The 26,673-nt window shown below is 45.7% G+C and overlaps 1 pseudogene; it reads right to left on the bottom strand.

Moving 5' to 3' along the window:
- LOC148476962 (uncharacterized) lies at nucleotides 1–25,458 on the bottom strand (annotated as a pseudogene).
- Nucleotides 25,459–26,673: the final 1,215 nt, after the last annotated feature.

The raw sequence follows: 26,673 nt of genomic DNA, 5'->3' as shown, positions 1-26,673 counted from the left end.
TCAGGGAAATTGCATGATTGAGAGATTTTCAAGGGATCTGTAATCAATTAAACTGGAAATCATGAAATTTCTGGCTGCTCCCGAATCCAATAGAGCAGAAGTGAGGATAGGTTTAGGCTTGAGATCTAGGACAAAGATTAATACAAAATCTTTAGAGTTTGAGGATGGGCTCATTACTCCTAACTTGCAGTCCTCAGTGGCAGTTAGGATTGGGCGTTTTCTGATTTACGGGAACAGGAGGCCACCAGGTGACCCGAATTTCCACAGTACAGGCAGAGGTTTTTTGATATCCTTCTCTGATGTTCCTCTTTGGAGAGATGGGTATGGTTCACCTACATAGGCTCTTCTTGCAAAGGAGGAGGGTATGGACGGGTGGGTAAGGAAGGGGTAGATGACCTTTGTCGGCCGGTTCTGTGCTTTTCAGCCTGACGTTCTCTGAAGCATAGGTCGATCTTGTTACAGAGTGAAATCATATCATTTAGATTGGTAGGAAGCTCACGGGTGACTAAATTATCCTTTAGTTGGTCAGACAGACCATGACAGAAGGCTGCAGTAAGGGCTTCCTCATTCCACTTGAGCTCAGATGCTAAAATCTGAAATTGTACGGCATACTGGTTGATGGGATGATTTCCTTGTCTTAGAGTCATAATACCAGTTGAAGCTGATACTGTACGTCTGGGATCATCAAAGATCCTCCTGAATGATGACACAAAGTCTGTATAGATATCCAGCAGAGAATATGAATGCTCCCAGAGTGGGGAAGCCCAATCCAAGGCTGAGCCGGACAACGGAGACACTATGTAGGCCACTTTAGTTCTTGCAGTGGGAAAGTTATCAGGCTGTAAGGTGAAATGTATATCGCACTGATTCAGAAACCCCTGCAGAGTTTAGGGTTGCCATCAAATTTGCTGGGCATAGGAAGGTGTAAATGAGGAGATGTCTTGTTGCCAGTATTCCCAGGTGCTGGAGAGAGCAAAGGGACTGTTACCCCAGAGGAGGATAAGGAGGTTTGCAGAATGTCCTGTATTTTAGACAATTTCTTGTAAGAACTGAGCCATTTGGTGCTGCATGGTTTCCAGGTTTTCCAAACGGCCATCATTGAACCAGATTAAATCTACTTCAGACTCCTGTTCCATGGCCAGGTCCATGGGGCCAGTGCAAACTGTGAGGTTCTGGTTTTGTTGTGGGCCTGGGGTGGTGAGAGGAGCAGACACTGAAGCAGGTTTCAATGAAAATGTAGAACTTTTAATGAGTCTTTGGTAGACATGAATATGAAAAAAACTGAAGTTCAGGTATAGGACTAAGTGCACTTGGGAGCTGTGGTGAAGTTTTGGGAGAAAGTCCAGTTAGTGACCGGCAAATGGAAAATGTCCAGGTAGTGACTGGTTAATAGAAAATGTCCAGGTAGTGGCAAACAATGGGAACTGTCCAGGTAGTGACTGGTTAATAGAGAAATGTCCAGTTAATGACAGGCAGGGGAAATCAGGTGTAGTGGTTGAAATGAAGAATGCAGGCTGAGGGAAAATCATCAAGCAGAGTATCAGTGGAGGCAAGGTGCAGGGTGAACAGCAGACTCAGGTACTCAAGCAAGGGGAAGGTAATGGAGGATGCAGGGTAGTCCAGCAAGGTTGGAGAAGCCAAACAGGCAGGTAGGCAGGTAGCGTTTCACAGGAAAAGATGGTGAGCACAGGGAACTCTCTCGTTGCTCTGGCAATAAAGTGAGGATCTAAACCTCCCTAAATACCAAGTGCTGTGCCATGACTGGCCAGAGAGAGCATGTGATAAACCAGGATTGGGCTAATAGGTCATGTGACTGGAGACAAGATGGCGGTGCCCATTCCAGAGCGGAACGGAAGCACCACCAGGCCTCACCAGCCCAAAGTGACAACATGCCCGCACAGAAACACGCACAGCCAATGCCCCTCACCAGACACCAACGCCACCACCAGACCCCCCCCTGTGAGGTTCTGAATTTGTTGTGGACCTGGGGTGGTGATAGGAGCAGACACAGAAGCAGACTTAAATGAAACAGTTACGTTTTTAATAAGTGACTTAGAAGACATGGGAATGTCAAATTAAAAAGTCCAGGTATAGCACTAAAGTGCACTTGATAACTGTAGTGGGGGTTAATGAGAAAATGTCCAGATAGTGACAGGCAGGAACAGTCCAGTATACAAGTATGGTGAGATGAAAACAGAATGCAGGTATGATGAGCTTGTAACTAAATGCATGCTTGACGAGTTGTAACTGAATGCAGGTTTGGTGAGCTGTAACTGATGCAGGCAGAGGGAGTGAAATGAAGCAAGGTGCAGGGAAACAGCAGGTTCCAGTTCTCAGGCAGGTAAGAAGGTATATGAAGGGTGCAGGGTAAGTCCAGCAGGTTGGAGCAGGCAAGGTTCAGGCTAGGGGCTAGGAGCATATACAAGCAGGCAGGTGAGGCACAGGTACTCTCAGCCGCAGCTGAGAAACACGTTGCCCTGGCCAAAGAAAGGAAGGCTCTGGACCTTCCTAAATACTCAGTGCCGCACTGTGACTGGCTGTATGAGCACATGACCTACCAGGATTGGACAGCCGGAATCACATGGCCACAGGCAAGACGGCGGTGCCCATGCCAACGGAACGGAAACATCGCCAGGCCTCACTAGGCCTAGTGACAATGTCAAATGCCAAACACCAGCACCGCTGCCAGAGACCCCCTGCCATAACGACCTCACAGGTAATACCCGGTGACTACCATGCTGAGAAACCCTGGCCGTGACACCCCCGCCATGGTGACCTCACAGGTAATACCCATCGGCCACCATGCTGAGAAACTGTGGTTGTGACAAGTTACAGGGAGTTACCAGCAGTTGGAGAGGGCAGAGAGAAGCTTCAGCGCATCGTGGCGGACACCAGGGCCCGTAGACCTTTCAGCAGCCAACTAGGGAGTGTTAGGAAGAGGCGGAGTTTATCTGGAGGAGATTGGGTACTCCCTTCAGTGTCCAATAGAAGTCCTGGGAAGCGCAACAGAGGCAGAAATATGGATGGAGGTTGTTAAGCCAGCCTGGCTGTTGAGAGGCGGTTCCTGGTGACGCAGAAGCTCCAAGTCAGTCAGAATTAGGAGGAGGCATCTGGGGTTAAAGCGATAGCATCGTGAGTACAAGTAGAGATTAGACCTCTCACAGAACTATAGTTTATCACCTCTGTGCAGTGAGGTAGAGACAGTAAACCGCATTACACAGTGATCCCCAACCGTTTACATCTGCTAAGAGCCAAACAGGACAATCAGTGTGAAATACAGCGCCCTTGTAGAATAGCAACAGAAGAGATAGACAGGACTGACTCATAAATGAGATAGCATCATGCTGCCAACCGTCATTGATGTTTAGCCCACTGAGTAGTTGATATTTGGAAGTAACCAAGTTTCAGTGACAAGGGACCTATTACCTACTGTATTGAGAAAGTGAGGAAATTTCAGAAGGATACAGTCTGCTGAATAGGTACAGTTGATCGTACTGCACGGTAGCACAAAGTATCCTGAAGTATTTCTAGGAGAGTTGAGAAAGTTATTTCTTGAGTAGTAGATTATTTGCCTGCCATAAAGTTTTCCAGGAAAGTGACAGACAATAAGCAAAAAGCAGGGAGGAATTTAGGAATTCTGACTGACTATCTTAAATTAATCAACCAAGGGATCCCCAACTTATAGTGCGCACTACTAACTGTGACTTTGCTTCAACCCGGGAAACAGTCAGTATACTGTTCTTTTTCTTTAAAAGTTACTACTTTGTGACTTAATTAGAATAACATGTTATTCTAGACTAAACATTTAAAACTGTATTAGTTAAGAGGCTAATTGAGGTGTTACATTGTATCAAAGTTATACGTAGAAATAGGAGATGTTTGTTTACTAACCTCTAGAAGTCCACAGGTACCCCTCAGAGTGAGGTGCAGTCAGATACCATCAAGTTCCTAAAAAATAAAAAGTAATAATATTGTTGTGGTTTTATAGAAAAGTGTTTTCTGAACAAATTGTATTGTATTAAAGAAATTTTACTGTATGATCCTTGTACTATCTAACTTGTTGTGGAATAAATCTTTAAAAAATCGTATTGTATAATTGCCTACACTCCAATCCTTTCCTAATACAATCTAACTGGGAGTGCTACATATGTATCAAAAATGACATTTCAATTGTGAGAGTATATGGCTTGGATTGCCTGTTTGATCTTTTCTTTCCTTTATTTAGGTAACCTTAGTCATTTTGCTGTGTTATTTGCAGACAGTTACTGTGTCTGCTGCTACGTACTGTGAGAGCTCTCAGCCTGTGTACCTCTGTGCTGAGTTGTCAGCAGTACATGACAGCAGGGCTGCAATCAGAAATTGTGGGGCCCGGTACTAACAAAATAGGTAGGTGTATAGGGCAGACTTGGGTGGAGCTGTGGATGTGGGTGGACCTACTTCGGTGGTGGTGCATCAATTGGTGCATAAACCAGGGATGCTATACATGGTGGGGGGGAATGGGCAGGGAAGGTTGGGTATTACTGGGGGGGGATACAGGGCATGGAAGGCTGGACAAGTGGGGGCACTGGGCTGGCAAGAATGAACTGGGGTGGCTGGTTGGTCTTGGGGGGGCAAAGGGCAGGGAAGGTCAGCTGGACTAGGGGAGAGGCAAGACAGAGATGGCAGGCAGGCTGGAGATGGGGGGCCACAGGGAAAACTGGCTGGACTGGAGTCAGGAAGACAGGCTAGCTGGCTGGACTAGAAGGGGGTAGGGGTGCAGGGAAGGCTGGCTGGATTGAGGGAGGGGTATGGAAGGTAGGCTGGCTAAATTAGTGGGCTGGCTGGACTGGGGTCTGGTGGGCAGGGTAAGAAGGCTGGCTGGACTGGGGAGGGGGCTTAGGGATGGCTGGCTATGCTGGGGGAGTGGCAGAGAAAGTAGGCAGGCTAGCTGGAATGGGGGTTGGGCAGGGAAGGCAGACTGGCTGGACTGGGGATGGGGGAGTGGACAGGGAAGGCTGACTGGCTGGAATGGGGGGAGTGCAGGGAAGGCTGACTGGACAGGGGGGGACAGTGCACAGAAGGCTGGCTAGACTGGGGGGGGACAGTGCAGGGAAGGCAGAATGGCTGGCTTGACTAGGGGGTGGGCAGGCTTGCAGGACTAGATGGCAGTGCAGGGAGGGCTGGCTAGACTGGGGGGACAGTGCAGGGAAGGGAGGATGGTTGGCTGGATTGGGGGGTGGGTAGGCTGGCTGGACTAAGGGGGCAGTGCAGGTAAGGCTGGCTGGACTCATGTGGGGCACAAAGCAAGATCACCATACCTGGTCTTTCCATAGTACTTCCTGTCTGAAAGAGAGGGACAAGGAGTGCACTGGGTGGGAGAGAGAGCATAAGCGCTGCGGCATATGAACTATGGAGCTGGCCATGAGCCAATTATAGCTCAGAGAAAGGCAGCCAATCAGAGCAGCCACTTCTGATTAGCTGCCGTTCCATGAGATGTAATTGGAGCTGACCGCGAGCCAATCACAGCTTGCGGAACAGCAGCCAATCAGGAGAGGCTGCTCTGATTGGTTGCCATTCTGTGAGGTATGATTGGCTCATGGCCAGCTCCATAGTTTACATGCTGCAGCACTGATGATTTTCCTTGCCGGCTTGCTGCTGCCACTGGAGGCCCAGCAGTCCCCCCCTGATGGCGGCCCTGCATGGCAGACATAAATCACAACAATGATATTAGTAGAGACAAGAACACACAGCTAAAGATGCCTAATGCATGTTTTGCTTTAATGGCTTTTTCAAAGCCTTTAAAAAAAAAACCTTGCTGGTACATTATATGGAGTTCATTGAAATGTAGATGTTTGAATTAAAAGGTATGTTTTACTCTAGTGCACCCAATAGTGACACACTTTTTTTCTTCTTTGTGCTGTGTAATGTAACTTGTACCGTGTCCAGTGGTAGCACCCCTTTGGAAATACTGACACAATCTAAATAATTGGATAATAGGGGTATCTTCGTAATGTTATAAGCTGCATAGGAACCATAGGTGCAATAGGAATGTGTATCTGTTAATTTATATTTAGACAGCAAAAAAAACCCTGGATTTAGTAACCATCGTGTTTGTAAAAATCATAGAACATGATGAAAAATTGCACCTGAATAGTCAAAATAAGTTAACTACCAAATGAGTGGTGGGTTGTTCTTTCAAAAGTGCTCCTATTCATCTAAGCTTCATCATGATACAAATAAAAGGAAACTAATTCACCTGCAGCCATTTGACTGTATGAAATATAGCTGAAGCAGGGATCTATTCTGTGCTCACCCCATACCTTAAAAACTCCACATTCCAACACCTAACTGAAAAGGCCCAAGAGACAGAACCAGAATAGGATCATCATCTTAATGGACGAGATGTATTAAGCGTCGAAGCAGTATCAGTGCATGTTATGTGTGCTGATACTATTTCTCCCCGATGTATGATTGGCGGGTTTGGCGGTAAATGACTGGGACACTATGTTAATGCTCCCCTGCTCCAGCTGATGAGATGTTCGTACATCTCATCGTTAGTGCTTCCTGCTTCACCTCGGTAAGGAGGAGAAGCAGGAAGAATTATAGCGGCACTTAACGTGCCGCTATAATACATCTCCCCCATTGAGGTACTGCAGAGTCTATGTAGCCTTAGGTTCTCTCATGGGTGGTTAAATCTCAATTCAGTACATATGTTCCACCTCAACCATAACAGGGCTTGGCTTGAACCAGACACTGCATGGTGTAATACTGTACCCCGCTATGCGAGATATTTCGTCTGACACATCACACTACACTGCATGTAATTTCACAGGCAGACCACAAGTCCTAGCAGCCTCTGAAGTAACTGAAGATGTCAAGAGCAGGTCACATGACCAGTGTTAAGCAAGTGTTATTTGGAAGGGAGCAGTTGGTAGTTGTAGTCTAAGGTAACTGCAGTTGGTTCAGTCTACAGGTAGCAGCATTGAAGGGTAGAGTTGCATTGCTGCAGTCAGCCTGAAGTAGCTAGGAGAGCGCTACTGCTTACCCACTGTCTGCCACAGCTTCTGGGGAATATTATTATATTATTATAATTTATTTAAATGGTGCCACAAGTGTTACACAGCACCTTACAAAGTAAAAAAACAAATAGGTTGACCAGTGACTTACAGTACAATACAATACAGGATGAGGATGAGGACAAGGATAATATACATTACTACATTAGTGACCATAACCCCCTAGATAAGCAACAGAGCAAAGCAACCAAGTGTTAGGTGCCCTAGTGGGGAGTAAGAAGTAGATGAAAGTAAAGTAAGGAGAGGATAGAGGGCCCTACTTGTAAGAGCTTACATTCTAGCCTACTTACAATAGTCTACTAAGGAGGTAAAGCTGGCACCCTGTTACCCCTCTGCAGGAGAGAGAGAGAAAGAGTGAGCAAGAGCAAGAGCAAGAGAAAGAGAAAGAGAGAGAGAATTTGAGGACATATTCTTGCTGGCTGGCTCAGTATCCAAACTCTGCAGACTTTGAGGGGTATTCAATATGAAACATTATCCTCGCCGTCGAAGATTTCGCCGCACATCAGAGCTTTTGCCGGCAAAAAAGTATCGCACGCGCTCCCGCTTATCCCCGTATTCAATATGAAATCTTCGAAAACGGGACCCAGCGATACTTGGATCGGCGAAAACAAATGGGATTTTTTTGGAAATAATTGTAGGACCCCCCTAAAGATGTCCAGACCTTGGGGTTCACTATGGGTACCCCCATTTTTGCCTGCAGAAGAAAATCTGGGTTTTTAAATAGTCGCGGCAGGTGTTTGACTTTGAAGTGATGCAGAAGAGCATTTCATTTTTTTTCGTTTTTAAAAGTGGTTCCATCAAATTTGGAGTACATGAAAATGGGTACTAGCATATTTTTAAGTCCCTAAAGTTATTTTTTTTAAATTCTGCAAAAATGCACCTTACGCTACTTTGCACAATAAAAAAATACCTGCCACATACTTGGGGACCTCACTAGAATTAATTTTGTTAGTTTGGCAATTTTTTTCCTTTTTTTATATTTTCACAACAATTTTTTTTTTTTAGGGTGTCCTGATTTTTTTTTTTAAAACAATTTTTTTTAACATTTCCTTTTATTGGGAACATTCCCAAAAGTACAGGCTATTTTTTATAACCCTGCACCCCCAAACCCCAATTCTGCACTTTTTCGCTTGCTGTAGTGAATTGAAATATTATCCCTGTTTTTTTAAAAATGACCCTTGACCCCATTAAGGAATAAAAACGTGAATTTTCTGGAAATATACCTGGGATGTCCAGACATGGGGGATCACTATGGGTACCCTGATTTTGCCTGCAAAATAAAGTCAGGTTTTTAAATAGCTTTGCTAGGTCTTTTTCCCTGCCGCGGCTATTAGAAACCCCGACTTCATTCAGGAGATTAAAATGGGGTACCCATAGTGATCCCCCATGTCTACACATCTTTAGGGGGGTCCCTAGAATATTTCCCAAAAATTACCATTTTTGTTGAACATGTAAAAAATAGTAGCAAAAATTTTCAAAAAAAATGACATAAGGTCCCCCCCAAAAGCCAAACCAGCCCCAGGCTTGCCAGCCAGTGGTGGTTTCTAAAAATACGGGGAACAAAATGTGTAGGGTTCCACCGTATTTTAGAAACCAACACCAGGCTGCAGGGACTTGTGATGGTTTTAAATATAGGGGACAAAAAAGACGTGGGGTACCCCTTATATTTAAGACCAGCACCAGACTCCCCCGACCGGGGTGTAATGCCACAGCCCAGAGACCCAATCACCGGGGCTCCAGGTCCAAAGCATTATACCCCAAGTTGGTCAGCGCAACCCAGTGATCTTCGGGGGAGTTGGGGACCCCCCAAAAAGGGTCCCCCCTCTCCCAAGCACCACAGGCTTATGCTGAAGCCTGGGGCTCTTCCCCATACCCCTTGCTTTGTGGGTATGGGGGTAATAGGGGGGGGGAATAATGTAACAGTATTGTACTTTATAGTGGAACTAGAAGTGCCAGCAGACATGCAGCACCTGTAACTTCACTGTAAAATAAATAGTTAAAAAAAACATAAGACACACACCGTGTCCAGTATAAGTTTATTAAACACACCTACCCATTCACACATACTTACCTATACCAGATGTTCGGCCCCCTTGTCAAGTAGAAATCCATGAGTGGTCCTGCAAGAAAGATTTCATACTCCCCTACATCCAAACCAAAACCTCTGAATATGATGTCATCGGTGCGAAAACATCGCAAAAACTGAGTTTTCGCTCCATATTGCTGCAGTCTCCAGTTCATCAATAATATCCTGCATCACTACTGAGGAAAGGAAGGGAGCGTTAGTATACAATTGAACTTATGGTCTAGACCAGGTCACTTTAAACTAGGGGTGTGCACCGGCCACTTTTCGTGTTTTGTGTTTTGGTTTTGGATCTGGATCTTTCTTCGTGTTTTGGATCTGGATTGGTTTTGCCAAAACCACCCTTCCGTGTTTTGGGTTCTGGGTTTTGTGTTTTGGATCTGTATTTTTTTAAAAAAAAGCATAAAAACAGCTAAAATCACAGAATTTGTAGGTTTTTCTGCTCCTATGCTATTATTAACCTCAATAACCTTAATTTCCACTCATTTCCAGTCTATTCTGAACACCTCACACCTCACAATAGTGTTTTTATGTCCAAAACGTTGCACCGAGGTAGCTGGATGACTATGCTAAGCGACACGAGTGGGCGGCACAAACACGTGACCCATCTAGGCGTGAAACTGCAGTGGCAGACAGGATGGCAGTTTGAAAAACTAGGCCCCAAACTGTACATAATGCAAAGAAAAAAAAGAGGTGCAAGATGGAATTGTCCTTGGGCCCTCCCACCCACCCTTATGTATAAACAGGACATGCACACTTTAACAAACCAATCATTTCAGCGCCAGGGTCTGCCACACAACTGTGGCTGAAATGATTGGTTCGTTTGGGCCCCCACAAAACAAGCTGGCAATTAATGTGTCCCTGCACAAACTGGCTCTATGGAGGCAAGATGTCATCCTCATCCTCCTCATCCACCGATTCCTCACCCTCTTCAGTGTGTACATCCTCATCCTCACAAAGTATTAACTCGTCCCCACTTGAATCCACCACCACAGGTCCCTCTGTACCTTCTGGAGGCTGGTCTCCCTGGAAGAGCTGATAATTCATTTTGATGAACATCATCTTCTCCACATTCTGTGGAAGCAACCTCCTACGCCTTTCGCTGACAAGGTTCCCGGCTGCACTAAACACTCTTTCGGAGTACACACTGGAGGGGGGGCAACTCAGGTAAAATAGAGCCAGTTTGTACAGGGGCCTCCAAATTGCCTCTTTTTCCTGCCAGTACAGGTATGGACTGTCTGCCATGCCTACTTGGATGCTGTCACCGATGTAATCCTCCACCATTCTGTCAATGGTGACAGTATCATATGCAGTGACAGTAGACATGTCAGAAATTGTTGCCAGGTCCTTCAGTCCGGACCAGATGTCCAAACTTGGTCCTGCCTGCCCTGCATCACCGCCAGCGGGTTGCTTAGGATACCTAAGTTTTTTCCTGGCAGCCCCAGTTGCAGGAGAAAATGAAGAAGGAGCCGTTGACGTGTCACGTTCCGCTTCAGCTGACAGTGTGTTCACCAGCAGGTCTTTGCACCTCTGCAGGCTTGTGTCGGCCGGAAAGAGAGACACCACATAGGCTTTAAACCTAGGATCGAGCACGGTGGCCAAAACGTAGTGGTCTGATTTCAACAGATTGACCACCCTGGAATCCTGGCAAAGCGAATGAAGGGCTTCATCCACAAGTCCCACATGCCGAGCGGAATCGCTCCGTCTTAGCTCCTCCTTCACTTTCTCCAGCTGCTTCTGCAAAAGCCTGATGAGGGGAATGACCTGACTCAAGCTGGCAGTGTCTGAACTGACTTCACGTGTGGCAAGTTCGAAGGGCTGGAGAACCTTGCACAACACGGAAATCATTCTCCACTGCGCTTGAGTCAGGTGCATACCCCCTCCTTTGCCTATGTCATAGGTGGATGTATAGGCTTGTATGGCCTTTTGCTGCTCCTCCATCCTCTGAAGCATATAGAGGGTTGAGTTCCACCGCGTCACAACCTCTTGCTTCAGGTGATGGCGGGGCAGGTTCAAGAGTGTTTGCTGGCGCTCCAGTCTTCGGCACGCAGTCGCTGAATGGCGAAAGTGGCCAGAAATTTTTCGGGCCACCCAAAGCGTCTCCTGCACGCCCCTGTCGCTTTTCAGAAAATTCTGCACCACCAAGTTTATTGTGTGAGCAAAACATGGGACGTGCTGGAATTTGCCCAGATGTAATGCCCGCACAATATTGGTGGCGTTGTCAGATATCACAAATCCCCAGGAGAGTCTAAGTGGGGTAAGCCACTGGGCGATGATTTCCCTCAGTTTCTCTAAGAGGTTGTCGGCGGTGTGCCTCTTACTGAAACCGGTGATACACAGCGTAGCCTGCCTTGTAACGAGCTGGCATTTCTGAGATGCTGCTACTGGTGACGCTGCTGCTGTTGCTGCGTAAGGTGATACATCTACCCAGTGGGCTGTCACAGTCATATAGTCCTTAGTCTGCCCTGTTCCACTTGTCCACATGTCCGTGGTTAAGTGGACATTGTGTACAACGGCATTTTTCAGGACACTGAGGACACTTTTTCTGACGTTTCTGTACAGTCTCGGTATCGCCTGCCTAGTGAAGTGGAATCTAGACGGGATTTGGAACCAGGGACACACTACCTCCATCAATTGTCTAAATCCCACTGCACTAATGGCGGATACCGGACGCACGTCTAACACCAACATAGCAGTCAAGGCCTCAGTTATACGTTTTGCTTCAGGATGACTGCTGTCGTACTTCATCCTCCTCGCTAAGGACTGTTGGAGGGTCAATTGTTTAGTAAAAGTAGTGGTGTTCCTACTTCCTCTCTGGGATGATGAACGACTCCCAGCAGCAGCAACAGCAGCAGCGGCAGCAGTAGGCGTAGCAATGCAGGATCCTCCGGAGGAATCCCGGATAGGAGAGTCAGTCATGCCAGTGACATGGCCTGCAGGACTACTTCCGATCCTAACTAAGGAGGAAATTGACGAGGAGGGAGTTGACGGTGTGGTTTGCAGGCGCTTGGATACAACAGGACAACGGGATTTAGGTGTCCCTGGACTGCTTACGGTCTTAGCCAAAGTTTCTGAACTTGACAGTAACTTTTTATGAACGCGCTGCAGGTGCCGTATAAGGGAGGATGTTCCTAGGTGGTTGACGTCCCTACCCCTACTTATTTCACCTTTACATATGGTACATATGGCAAGACAGTTGTTGTCCGGATTTGGATAGAAATATTGCCAGACCAAAGAGGTGGAATGTTTGGTCTTCTGCCCAGGCATGACCGTGATGGGCTTTTTCATCCCACGGACAACAACTGTCTCCCCCGGAGCCTGATTTAAACAAACCACATCACCATCAGAATCCTCCTCGCCAACTTCCTCCTCAGCGCCAGCTACACCAGTATCCTCATCCTGTTGTACTTCAACAGTGACATCTTCAATTTGCATATCAGCAAGTGGACTGTGGGTGCTCCTTTCAGCACTTGCAGGGGGCGTGCAAATGGTGGAAAGAGCCACCTCTTCCCGTCCAGTGCTGGGAAGGTCAGGCATCGCAACCACCACCACACTTGGACTCTCCTTGGGGATTTGTGATATCTTCTTAGAAAGCACAGTTCTTCGCTGTGCTTTTGCCAGCTTAACTCTTTTGATTTTTTTAGTGGGAGGAGGGCTTCCATCGTCATGTGAAGCTGAACCACTAGTCATGAACATACTAGGGATCGACCTTAGCCGTTCCTTGCCACTCCGTGTCGTAAATGGCATATTGGCAAGTTTACGTTTCTCTTCAGCTGATTTAAATGTCTTTTTCAAGGTCATTTTCCTGAACTTTGCCATTTGGGATTGTATGTGCCCTCTACTATGACATTGGGCATCGGCCTTGGCAGACGACGTTGATGGCATGTTATCGTCTATGTCATGACTAGTGGCTGCAGCTTCAGCACTAGGAGGAAGTGGTTCTTGATCTTTCTCTATTTTATTTTTATCGGAGAAAGTTTGGTCCTCCATTTATGTTATATCGATTTGATATATACGTGCCGCTAAACACAGAAAATAATTTTTTTTTGGGTTTGGACTGGAGTGTACTTTGTGGGTTACAGCACCCTTTAACGGTCAAGCCAGCCGGCCCTTTACTTATGACACAGGCGCACGCTTGGCACTACTTTGTTGATGCACGTGCGGCTACTGCGCACACAATTCACAAACACAGAAAATAATTTTTTTTTGGTTTGGACTGGAGTGTACTTTCGGGGGTTACAGCACCCTTTAACGGTCAAGCCAGCCGGCCCTTTACTTATGACACAGGCGCACGCTTGGCACTACTTTGTTGATGCACGTGCGGCTACTGCGCACACAATTCACAAACACAGAAAATAATTTTTTTTTTGGTTTGGACTGGAGTGTACTTTCGGGGGTTACAGCACCCTTAACGGTCAAGCCAGCCGTCCCTTTACTTATGACACAGGCGCACGCTTGGCACTACTTTGTTGATGCACGTGCGGCTACTGCGCACACAATTCACAAACACAGAAAATAATTTTTTTTTGGTTTGGACTGGAGTGTACTTTCGGGGGTTACAGCACCCTTTAACGGTCAAGCCAGCCGGCCCTTTACTTATGACACAGGCGCACGCTTGGCACTACTTTGTTGATGCACGTGCGGCTACTGCGCACACAATTCACAAACACAGAAAATAATTTTTTTTTGGTTTGGACTGGAGTGTACTTTCGGGGGTTACAGCACCCTTAACGGTCAAGCCAGCCGGCCCTTTACTTATGACACAGGCGCACGCTTGGCACTACTTTGTTGATGCACGTGCGGCTACTGCGCACACAATTCACAAACACAGAAAATAATTTTTTTTTTGGTTTGGACTGGAGTGTACTTTCGGGGGTTACAGCACCCTTAACGGTCAAGCCAGCCGGCCCTTTACTTATGACACAGGCGCACGCTTGGCACTACTTTGTTGATGCACGTGCGGCTACTGCGCACACAATTCACAAACACAGAAAATAATTTTTTTTTGGTTTGGACTGGAGTGTACTTTCGGGGGTTACAGCACCCTTTAACGGTCAAGCCAGCCGGCCCTTTACTTATGACACAGGCGCACGCTTGGCACTACTTTGTTGATGCACGTGCGGCTACTGCGCACACAATTCACAAACACAGAAAATAATTTTTTTTTTGGTTTGGACTGGAGTGTACTTTCGGGGGTTACAGCACCCTTAACGGTCAAGCCAGCCGGCCCTTTACTTATGACACAGGCGCACGCTTGGCACTACTGTGTTGATGCACGTGCGGCTACTGCGCACACAATTCACAAACACAGAAAATAATTTTTTTTTTGGTTTGGACTGGAGTGTACTTTCGGGGGTTACAGCACCCTTAACGGTCAAGCCAGCCGGCCCTTTACTTATGACACAGGCGCACGCTTGGCACTACTTTGTTGATGCACGTGCGGCTACTGCGCACACAATTCACAAACACAGAAAATATTTTTTTTTTTGGTTTGGACTGGAGTGTACTTTCGGGGGTTACAGCACCCTTAACGGTCAAGCCAGCCGGCCCTTTACTTATGACACAGGCGCACGCTTGGCACTACTTTGTTGATGCACGTGCGGCTACTGCGCACACAATTCACAAACACAAAAAATTATTTTTTTTTGGTTTGGACTGGAGTGTACTTTCGGGGGTTACAGCACCCTTTAACGGTCAAGCCAGCCGGCCCTTTACTTATGACACAGGCGCACGCTTGGCACTACTTTGTTGATGCACGTGCGGCTACTGCGCACACAATTCACAAACACAGAAAATATATTATATTTTTAGCACTTGGGGGGAGCACCCCTGATGGACAGAGTACCCCCTGGACAACACTACAGCACCTCTTTAGGACTGGGACAATGCACAGGACTTTGGAGTGGACACAGCCCCTATGGAGAACTGACTGCACAACACAGTCCAGCCAGCCCCTATGGACTTTGAAGTAGTGGACACAGCCCCTATTAACAACAGCAGCACAGCACAACACAGCCAGCCCCTATGGACTTTGAAGTAGTGGACAACAGCAGCACTACACTACACTACACTACACAGCCCTAACTCCCACCCTCCCTCTTCACTGTCCACAGCCGAGTGAGAAAATGGCGCCGACGTGGGTACCTTATATAGGATCCAAAACCCGCGAGACTCGGAAGGCGGGAAGATGACGTTTTGCCTCGATTTCAGAATCCGAGTCAGGCGGGAAAAGTCGAGCCTGACTCGGATCGGACTCGGATCGGGGGGGCTCGGGGGGGTTCGGATTTCAGAAATCCGAACCCGCTCACCCCTACTTTAAACTGCAGTATAAAAGTGTTTAGTTAGTTATAAAATCTATAGACTTGAAAAGTTGCAGTGTGCTTAGCAAATGTATTTAAAGAGGATTGACAACATTAGTGTTATAATTAGAAATGTGCGCCGACCCCCGTGTTTTGGTTTTGGTTTTGGATCTGGATCTCCCCTGGTTTTGGATCTGAATCTGGTTTTGGATTTTTTTCCTCCATGTTTTGTTTTTGTGTTTTGATTTTGGTTTTGGATCTGGATTTTTTTCTTAAAAAACCATAAAAACAGCTAAAACTTCATGATTTGGGCCTATTTTGTTTCTACGGTATTACTAACCTTAATTACAATGGTTTTCAGGCATTTCTAGGCATGTTTAACCACCTCACAGGTCACAATATTTTTCACCAATATAGGCCAAAGGCTGCAATAGAGCAGTGGCACAAACACACGGCAGTTTAAAAAAATATCAGACATCTATGCAACATTGCCACACAACAGTGGCAGACAGGATGGCAGTTTAATAAACTATAATAATGTCAGTCAGCAATGCCCCAAATTGTGCTAAATGTAAAGGAAAGAAGTGCAAGATGGAATTGTCCCTCCCACCCACTGTTATGTGGGATATTAAAAAGGACATGCACAGTTTAAGAAAACCAAGCACTTTAGCCACTAGGACTGACTGGTTTGTTTGGGCCCCACAAAACATTTATTGGAAGGACTACCTTCAATTATTACGGAGGAGGTGGATGATGAGGGTGTTGTTGGTGGAGATTGCATGTTATGGTCCAAACTGCTGGTAGCTTATACTGGACTGCTTGTTATTAATTTACAAAATATAATTTTGTTAAACAAATTGCATGAACTTGCTACAAATGACGTAGATGGTTAACGTCCCTTCCTCTGCTAACTTTGGCTTTACAAATGGAACAGATGCCTTCACAAGTGTTGTCAGAATTTAGATTAAAATAATTCCACACCCAAGACGTTGCTTTTCTGGCTTTCTTTTTATCATTAGCAAGAACTGCTGCCACTGGTGGCTGATTTACGCAAACCACATCCTTATCATCAACATCCACATTAGCGTCAGATAGGACACAAATTTACCCCTCATCCTCCTTTTGCACTTCCTCCACACTATCATCCTCATTTTTTATTATTTCACCATCTAATACTAGCACAGCCGTCATGGCATCAGTGATCCGCTGTGAAACTGGGTGACAGCTGTTATACTTACTTACTCAATCAAAGGACTGTTTAATAGTCAATTGTTTTTTTAAATTACTTCCGATCATGAATGAGGATGTAGATGATGATGCAGGTGTTGGAGATCGAAGGCGCTTAGATCTCACAGAGAGGGAGCTGGTAGGTGACACTCGACTTGTTACATTTTGAGTTTTGGAACTTGGCGATGTACACTTTGATATTTGATGAATGCGCAGTGACGTAACAAGGAGGAGGTTCCTAGATGGCTTAGGTCCCTCCCTCTACTCAATCTTGTATGGCAATGGGCACATATGGCTTGACGACTGTTGTCCGGATCGGGATGGAAATAATTCCACATGTGAGAACTAGATTTTTTGGTCTTTTGTCCCAGCATGACAACAATGGGCTTTGGCTTTTTCAAACCATGGGCAACATTGTTGCCTTAATTATACAAAGGACATCCTCGGCATGAACATCCTCATCACCAACATCTTCATTATCAACATCCTCATCATCCTTAGCACCTTCATCCACCAAAATATCCTCCTCCTCCATGTGCAATTCCACAGAATCATCCTCAATGACTACGTGTGCAAGATGTTGACTGCCCTTCCCCACATTTACAGAGGGCACACAAATGTTGGAATTTGGAGGATCCTCCACTACACTAGTATTTAGGTCAGGCTCATACATGGCAACCGCAGACACACTTGTACTCTCCTCTGGGATTAGTGATTTCGATTTCTCAGGGCACACAGTTGGTTTCTCCGGAGCTGTCTTAACAACTTGCACATTTTTAATAGGACCACCACCACTACTACTACTACAAGCGGTCAGCAGTCTTCATAAAGAAAGAAGGCGAAACCCTTATCCTTTCCTTGCCACTTCGTGTAGTGAATGGCATATTGCCAATTCTTTATTTATCTAAAGGCAAATATCCTTTCAATTGTTTTTTCTTCATTTCAGTAAAACTTGCTTTACCATATTGATGGCGTGACTTAAGCCCTGGGACATGGGCCTTCCTAGAGATTGAGGAAGTTGATGGCCTTGCACTGCCGGTGGCAGCTACAACATGTGGTTCTTGGCCTTGCTCTCCTGTAATGTGACAGCCCTCCATATTTTTTCTGCAGTCTAGAAGCAGTGTTACAATCACCAATAGTGTAGCCAAGGTGCTGTTACAAAATTGACACACGTTCAAAAATATTAGAAAAAAAGACAAATGATGATTTTTATTTTTTGTCAGCTCCAGAAGAACTTGGCCCCATAGCTTTTTAGGAGCACGACTGTAGTCGGGCAGCACAAGGTTGTAACTTGCGTTGCTGGCTGGCTCTTGTGCGCTACTGCGGTTAAGCCTAACACCCACAAGCAAACAGAAGAAAAAAATATGACACTTTGTTTTTTTTTTTGATTGAGCATGACTGAAGTTGCTGGTTCTTGTGCACTACTGTGGTTCATCCTAATACCCACACACACATACACAGAAGAAAAAAATATGACACTTTGTTTTGTTTTTTGATTGAGCACGTCTAGAGTCGCTGGATCTTGTGCGCTACTGTGGTTCAGCCTACCACTTTATTTTTTATTTTTTTGTTGAGATCGACTGGAGTTGCTGTATCTTGTGTGCTAATTTGGTTAAGCATAACACCCACGCACACACAGAAGAAAAAAATATAACTATATTACTAATACAAAATATATTGTATTGTTTTGTTTTTATTGATTGAGCACGTCTGGAGTCGGGCAGCACTGGCTGGCTCTTGTGTGCTACTGCGGTTAAGCCTAACACCCACAAGCACACACAGAAAAATTTAATAGAGATACTTTAATTTTTTTTTTTTTTACTTTTTTTTTTGGGAGTCCAGAGCTTGGGCCCAGAGATGAACACAGCACAAGCCCAGGACACAGCAGACAGCCATGATGTATCAGCAGACAGCACCGTGCCCAGAATGGATCAGCAGACTGCACAGTGATAGTGTCACAATCCTGGCTAGTTTTTACCATTGCTTTGAGACTTACCTCTGACACCTGCTCCATGGATCTGTGTTTGTAATTCTCCTGGGAGATCTGCTCTGGCTGAATCATGCTGGCTGTGACATCTCTGTGTGTGCAGACTGCTCTCCTTCCCACAGTGATTAATCACCTGGACTTTGTGCCTGAACATCTCGTTACGGTCCATGGTGTACAGCTTATGCTATAGCTGTATCTCTGAGTACCAGTGTATCCCTGGCTCCTGTTGGTTCCTAGACCAGTACTATCTGTAAGCCTGCTACATTCAGCTATCCTGCTACCATCTCTCACCTACAGCTCCCAGGCCGCAACAAGTAGCTCCCATGCTAACATCTCTCACCTACGGCTCCCAGGCCGCAACAAGTAGCTTCCGTGCTACCATCTCTCACCTACGGCTCCCAGGCTGCAACAAGTAGCTTCCATGCTACTATCTCTCACCTACAGCTCCCAGGCTGCAACAAGTAGCTCCCATGCTACCATCTCTCACCTACGGCTCCCTGGCCGCAACAAGTAGCTTCCGTGCTACCATCTCTCACCTATGGCTCCCAGGCCGCAACAAGTAGCTTCCATGCTACGATCTCTCATCTATGGCTCCCAGGCTGCAACAAGTAGCTTCCACACTACCATCTCCCACCTACAGCTCCCAGGCTGCTCCGAATAGCTTCCACACTACCAGCTTCTCTACACTGCTATCCTGCTACTCCAAGTAGCTTCCATGCTACAAGCTTCTACACACAGCTACCCAGCCACTCCAAGTAGCTTACACGCTACAAGCTTCTCTACACGGCTACCCAGCTGCTCCACGTAGCTTCCATGCTACCATCTATCATCTACGCTTCCCAAGCCACAACAATTAGCTTCCACACTACCATCCATCTGCAAGCCCATCTACTAGTAACCCGACCAGCTCAGTCAGCCTTCCTGCCTGTCCCAGTACGGTTCCTCCAAGTCCACTCACCTCACGGCTCATTAGCCGCTCCAAGTAGCCTCCGTGCTATCATCAGTCTCCACATGGCTTCCCAGGTGCACCAAGTAGCTTCCATTATACCATCCATCTGCAAGCTCATCTACTGGTACCTCGACCAGCTCAGTCTGCCTACCTGCCGGTCCCAGTCCGGTCCCTCCAATTTACTTATGGTCCCACTCCAACGTTTCAAGTTTCCAGTTCCAGTCATTCATCATCAAAGGCAGTTCTCACTGCTACCCAATTCTTATAATAAAAGAGCTATTCACATTACCCATGGTTCCAGTCCAGCTGGCTTCCAGTGATTCCAGTTCATTACCTGAAACAGGTAACTCACAAATGCCAATTGTGACAGATAGTGAGTGACAGCACCGTGACAGTGACAGCACCATGACCAGAGACCACAATGGATCAGCAGTCACCAGCCCAGGTAGCACCAGCACCTCTCCCAGCTCTACACTACCCACCCTCCCTGTTCAGCACAGCTGGAGGGAAATGGCGTCTGTCACATGGTCCCTATATACTACATTGATCATAGAGACGAAAGCTCGCAAACTGCAACATTTCCGTCTCTATGGTTTTGCCTCAGTTTCGAGAACCAAGTAAGGCGGGAACTTCTGAACATGCTTGGATCCGACTCGGATATGCTAAATTTGGGTGGGTTCGGTTCTCTGGGACCAAACCCGCTCATCTCTAGCTATAATGTAGTAAAACAAATTTATTGTGTTAATTAAGACAACAGGTAAGTCCAAGATAGCACACACAACATTAGAGTGTTGCAATGGTCACATGCCATTTCAGGCCTGCACAAGATGCTGGCTGTAATTTTTTTGACACTGTCCCCTTCCCATTCAGTCTCCTCTATAGTGGTGGGCATGACACAAGTGAGTTTCTCCCATCATCTCATCCAGGTGATGGCAACCCTGAAGACACTCTCCTACACTTATATCTGCTTCCCCAGCCAAGAGTCACAGTGGCTTGAGATAAGGGTAGCTTTCTATAGTTTTGCAGGCATGTCTAATGTCCTAGGAGCTATAGACTGCACACATTGGCCTAAGACCACCTGTGACTAACACACAATCAGCCATAATATATCATAGATGTAAAAAGTAATAAAAACATAGCTACAGAAGAAAAGTCCTCTAGTTCATACTGTAATAGGCAAGTGGTGTGTATAAACAGATGGTGTAAGCCAATCTCCGGATAGAGGCAATTTCAACAACACACCTCAAGCCTTTCTGTAGTTAGCAAATCAGAGGTCCATTAGTGTGGCATGGCATCTGTGCAATGCATTTTGGATCTATTGTCCTTCATCAGTTGCAGATGCCATGCTGGTCTAAAGAGCCACCATTTAAATACAATTAGCCCACCGTTTGAATCACTGTAAGTGTCACACTGATGCGTTCTACTGCTGGGCCATAAGTTAAGAACTGGAAGGGTCATTCTGCATCAAATCAACACAATTTTTGAAAAGGATTCTACCTTACATCCTCTAATTTCAATGAGACTTGGCATAATAAATCTTGCCATGGGTGTAAAGAAACCCCCAAAATCTTAGGCTGATAAGTACACTGATTTTGAAGTTATATACTTTTAAAACTGCAATGTTTTAATACAAAAATTGGTTTTTTACATTAATGTATTTATTGAGGAACTACAGCTCTGAGAAAATCAACATAATATTTTTTTCAGTTCACTTCATTAGAGGAATACATGTTACACGGGTGTGTTTGGGGATGAGATTCTACAGACAGCTCCTACTCCCACTTTTGCGCAGGGTGGTACACCTGTCAAACCTACCGCTGGTGTCCTAAGGCAAGCTCAGTGAGGACAGAAAGATAGGTGTTGTATCCTGTGGTGCTGCCATCTGAAACCTGATCCTGGGAAGGTACTGCTTAATATGGGGAGCATTTAGACCCATATATGCTTGAAATTGTGCCTTTCATAAAAAGTACTTGATGGTATGCGACCATTTTCATTTATGTTGTGATTCTAAATAAATGTTGCGGTTTTACACTATATGTGTTTCCCCTACTTTGCCTTTTATATATCCATGCAATGAGTATATTATTATATTGGGTAATAGTGTGGAAACCTATTGGATAGACCAGGTGACTACAGATACTATTGCAGGGGCAAACGCATAATTTTTATGGGGGGGTTTATATATATATATATATATATATATATATATATAATGTAACACCCCCGATTTGGTGGGATGTCAGTGAGTGGATCGTACCTACTTTTCTTCTGGAACCTGCTTGGGTGTAGATCAGTGCAGTTCCTCATTCAGGCTCCTCCTATCACAACAGAGAGACAGGATATCCCCCAGAACCCAACAGAGTGAACACACTTTGAGGAAATTGACATTAATTTTATTATTCTAAGACACTTAGTCACACTTGTACTGTTCGGAGTAAAGGTAAAGTATGCAAGGATACGACAATACCAAAAATATATACAGTTACTTGAATTAACTTATGATCACTTTCCAAAGCTCACTACAACTTGCTCAATATGACATTTATAATATCTGTTTCACATTTGCTATTATTACTAACTGGCAATTAATAATTCTAGTTTAACTTATCAGTAACACTAAGCACATTACAATACAATGTCTCTGAGTATAATTACACCCAACTGTTCTGGTGTAAGGTCTAACTGCAAATTGCCAATAAGGAGCACAATGTCCCTCTCTGTGGACCTCATTCAGAGTCGGTCGTTGTGGCCGCATGGTCGTACACCACCGATGTTCGCTAAACTGCGCATTCGGAAAGTTTGCAATGCGCATTCGCAAACTAGCTGCTATGATCAGAAATTTCTCTCTCCTTGAACACAGCCAGGTCGGTAGTTTCAGTGACAGAATGAGGCGTTTGTGGGTGGTAACATGGGAAGGTGCTTGAAAACGGGGGAGTGGAGATCCGAATGCAGCGGTGCCTAATTATGTGAACGGCGTTTTATGGGAGTGCATAATGAACAAAGTAGTGTCATGGCACACGTGACATGGATGGTTTGTACACTGACCTGATCGTAGTGCTTAAGAGAGGGTATGGTCAACCTTAAGCTCTACGACCAGTTCCGATGGTTACCGATGGTCTTGATTAATCCTTATATGGCCGGAGATGACGTGTAATGCGTATGAGAAGCTGTGTATTTTTTGTGTTACGGCCACATCCTCCCCTTGGTCGGCCAGCTAACAATCCGATCTTAAGGACGCAACTTGCGAGTGCATCATTTGCATATCCGGCCCCATTTCCCTTACGACCGTGCGGCCGCAACGACCGACTCAGAATGAGGTCCTGTGTGTCCTTGAGGTATTGTCACTTAATATTTCCTGTACAGGCTCATAAATACAAAGAAGGTGCAGGCAGAGCCGTAACTAGACTTTTTGGTGCCCTGTGCCAGAAAGAGCATTGGCGCCCCCCTTATTTTTCAAAGGGACATAATGCACCCAAAAAAGGGCCATGGCTTCATGGGGAAGGGCCAGAGAAGAGATAGGGGAGGCCAGGAGATGCTGGTGATGAAATAAGAGGAAGCTACAAGCAAGAATGATTATAAACAGAAATTTGACAGGCCCAAACAGTGCCCCCTGACCTGTGGTGCCCTGTGTGATGGCACTGGCTGCACTACCCTAGCTATGGCACTGGCTGTATACTGAGATGCAGGGGTGCTATCCCAGTAAACGTGGTCACTCAGAACAAATACTGTGGTACACTGGTGTTAGCAGTATGATTATGTATCCCTCCCTGAAATGGGTACAATATAGCTTGCTGCTGTACCTGGATAGCTCTCACTGATGCAGCAGGTACACTGACACACTGGAATAGTTCTGTCCTGCACTTGTGTGCACTGGGATTGTCCTTGTTGCAGAAACAATCAGCTCTAGAGCTCTCTTCTCTATGTGGTCACTCAGTGTCAGTTCTTGCATTGGTTACTCACTGTGTCCCTCTGCAGCAATAGTAGGCTCTCTGGTGCTGGTGCTGACAGTAACAATTGTCAGACTCTGCAGGAGGCTTTCCTCTGTCAGCTGTCAGCATGGGCCAGTTTGTCTCTGGGGATCCTCACAGGCAGTGCAGCTCCTATCACTACTGCAGCTCTCCTCAGGCACCACGTGTGCCCAGAAACTCAGCCTCTGCTCACAGTATGCTGCTCCTCTCCCAGTCTTGTGCAGGACTCACTGGGCTTCTCTAGCTCCATCCCCAACAGCCTCTTTCTAGTTTCCCTCCGTAAGGCTGGCAGAACCATCTCCAGGGGATCAGCAGGGTCCTAACGCCTCGCCATTAACCCCTTCCATGCTGGAGAAAACACTGCTGGTTTGGGGGTATCACATGCCTCTCGGCTTAAATATTGCGTGTCCTCACGTAATAAACAAATTTGCAAAGTCTAGCAAAGAATAGTCTCTTGTACATCACTGCATAATCAACAACATAACATTCAAATCAAAGTTGAAAACAGCAGTTTTGACTCTACAATGTGCAGGTAACACACCTTTGTGACTCTTTCTGGACCTATATATAGCCTGCTGCAACATGAAAGTTAGCTCCTCACCGCTTATAGTGGTGTACTCACTATCTGGGCCATGTTTCTCTGGGTAAAGATATGTCACAACCTCTTTAGCTACACTAAGAGTTTCTACAGGGACATTAGATTCAGACTGATACATAAGAAAATCAAGACTATTGGGTTTAAGGGGTCTCGATCCCTCTGCCGTGGACATGTGGATAACTTCTTTAGTGTCTCTTTCCTGGTCAGTGGTATTTGAATCTGCTTGACTGGGGTCAGCGAGACTGGAATCTGTATTTTTCACTTTCAGTCTGCTCTCATGTTCCGGCTCTGGAGTGGGTTGCGGCCTAACTACATCCTGTAGGCTCGGTTGCACCATTTCACTAGGTTCCTTCACATGCCGTTCGTCTGTTCGTCTCAAGTATTCACTCTGCTCTGGGGTTCTCCCCAACGATTCACTCTGCACTGGGACATTGGGTTCTTGCTGTCTGTGTTCAGCTGGTATCATCTGGTGATATGGTAGGTGCCGACACCCCAGTAAGACTGTGGAGGATCATCGTTCGTCTATCAGTTGCACTTTCAACTGCTCTTGTCCTTTCTCCACCATCACTGTATTGATCATATTTCTGATTATTACTTAGAGAATCTCCATGACATGGATAGTATCAATGTTGCTTGCAATCTGTTGCAAATTTGCTGCCTCATACCGGAACACCACCTGGACCAGTCACATTAACGGCTTTTATGCCTTTCTTTCCATTCGCCAATTCAAACTCGACCATTTCGCCACTTCTCAGGCTTCGTAAACACTTTTCAGGGATGGTCTTCTCTTAATGGCTGTATAATGTACATATACTCTTCTTTTGGTGTCTGTTCTATTTATGAATCCGTAACCACGTGGTACGCTGAACCACACGACATGACCCAAAAGTCTTCTTGGGCTGATTCACTTATCGTCAATGGCATACGATACATTAGACATTGTAGCTTGGTCCTGTCTTACTGCAATTGGACATACATCTCTTCTTGAGGGCTGTTGACAGTTCCGCTCAATGTGACCGCTTTGTTTGCATCGTCGACATATAGGTCTCCCTCGAGCATCAAATTGATTGATTACTCATCTTCCGGTCTTTCGGGAAACATCCCATCAGGGATGGTTTTGCACTCTGCGGTCTGGATACCACTCCTCATGTCTGGTTACAGCCCGTTTCTGTCTAAAGGTCACTTATCTCCTTTATCATCTCTGTGAGCCACTGGTTGAATCCTGCAACCCTGTCAGTCATTTCCCTGATCCTGTTGTCATCTGCAGCTGGGTTGCCTTCTCGCAGTTCCATGGTCGATCCTGTTCGTAGACGCCAAAATGTAACACCCCCAATTTGGTGGGATGTCAGTGAGTGGATCGTACCTGCTTTTCTTCTGGAACCTGCTTGGGCGTAGATCAGTGCGTTTCCTCTTTCAGACTCCTCCTATCACAACAGAGAGACAGGAGATCCCCCAGAACCCAGCAGAGTAAACACACTTTGGGGAAAGTTACATTAATTTTATTATTCTAAGACACTTAGTCACACTTGTATTGTTCGGAGTAAAGGTAAAGTATGCAAGGATACGACAACACCAAAAATATATACAATTACTTGAATTAACTTATGATCACTTTCCAAAGCTCACTATAACTTGCTCAATATGACATTTATAATATCTGTTTCACATTTGCTATTATTACTAACTGGCAATTAATAATTCTAGTTTAACTTATCAGTAACACTAAGCACATTACAATACAATGTCTCTGAGTATAATTACACCCAACTGTTCTGGTGTAAGGTCTTACTGCAAATTGCCAATAAGTCACCCATAGTTTTATTATTTACCATACTTAACTTAAACTTAACCAACTAAAATAATGACACTGACAACTAAATAGATTTGCAAAAAAGAGGTCACAGCAAAATTTATTTAAATCGGATTGTAAATTGATCTGTATATTCGAGCATGGTGGCGAAAAAGCAGTGCTAACTTGGCTACAGCCCATATGAAGAATGTATTACTAAGATGGGGGTGGAGAATCCACCGCCAAGTGTGAACTGTCTTGAGTTGTACCATCCCCCTTAATTAATATAGCACAGTGCTGATCCCTCCATAAGATGGAGACCTTGTCCTCCCCTAAGGCAGCAACCGACTCGCCTCTCTCCAAGGGGGGATGCTAGCCAAGTTCAGCTGCACTAAATTGAGCAGCCGAGGAGCACTGCTTTCTGCCAAAAACGGGTTCCACTGATGATGTACCACCACCAGCTAACAAGGACCACTAACTGCCTCTAATATAAGACCAAACCTTCACCTGCCTAATGCACTCCATCTGATCTATAGAAGTCAACCTCTTCATAACGGAGAAGGGGTGCTTGATAACATGCCCGCCCAGACTTGCTACAGAACAAGACACCGCAGCATTCTGTTTTTTCCTCACTCTATCTAAAGCTGTGCCACTTTGGTCCCCTCTCCAGAATCTACGTGGAATGACTTCTGACCACATTAACTGAACCTGCGGCCAA

Source organism: Taudactylus pleione, unplaced genomic scaffold (assembly GCF_031769625.1).
Source record: "Taudactylus pleione unplaced genomic scaffold, aTauple2 ptg000760l, whole genome shotgun sequence".
Classification (NCBI taxonomy): Eukaryota; Metazoa; Chordata; class Amphibia; order Anura; family Myobatrachidae; genus Taudactylus; species Taudactylus pleione.
This window is presented reverse-complemented; position numbering and strand designations above follow the sequence as displayed.